The following is an 856-nucleotide window of genomic DNA, read 5'->3' on the forward strand; positions in this document are numbered from 1 at the left end:
AACAATTTCCGTAACACAGGAACGCTGTGTATAATCTGCAAGATGGGTGTAGCACGATTTGCCAAAAACTCGAACGGAGGTCAACAGATGATAGTACCTTTACCCCGTGGAAACGTTGTAAGAGTTCCTCAAGGCTCTCAGGCCTGTCCGTTTCCGACATAATAATTGTGTTTATCTGTCTCGAGTCTAGTACCAAACGAACCGAGTTGTCGCGTTTTGGCACGACAAGCAGGGGTGAGTTGTACGAGCTTACTGCCCGCTCAATTATTCCTTGTTCTAACATCTTGTTTATTTCCTTCTCCACCTGGGCTTTATACGCCACGGTAATAGGGTATGGTCTAACAGAAAACGTCTGATGGTCACGTACTCTGAATTGGTAAGTAAAACCCTTAATCGCCCCGGGACTCTCAGAAAATACCCGTTCATGATTCCTAAGTAGGCAATACAATTTCTCCTTTTCCCTGTCCGTGGTTCTGACACCCGCGATGCTCTTTCTCAGTGCATCAGCAAAAGCAACATCTTTCCCCTGCTCACCATATGTAGAGCACGACTCACTTACATAGTTCACGAGTAGCTCCAGTCTGGGTTGCGATTCGGTTTGAGCTTGAAATTTTAGGCAACTAATTTCTGATTCGGCACGTAATATGCATTCATCAAATACTAAATTAATTTGCTGATCCCCAACTTGAACTGTCATTACTCCTCCACCCATGTCAATTACTGCATGGTGGGTATTCATGAAGTCATTGCCTAAAATCATTGCCACATTCAGCATTGGGAGCACATAGAAATTGTACTCAAACTCTCTTCCCTGGCAGGTAAAATTAAGCCGAGTCTGCCTTCGGATTTCTACGCT

This window comes from Schistocerca serialis, chromosome 11 (assembly GCF_023864345.2).
Source record: "Schistocerca serialis cubense isolate TAMUIC-IGC-003099 chromosome 11, iqSchSeri2.2, whole genome shotgun sequence".
NCBI classification, from domain to species: Eukaryota; Metazoa; Arthropoda; class Insecta; order Orthoptera; family Acrididae; genus Schistocerca; species Schistocerca serialis.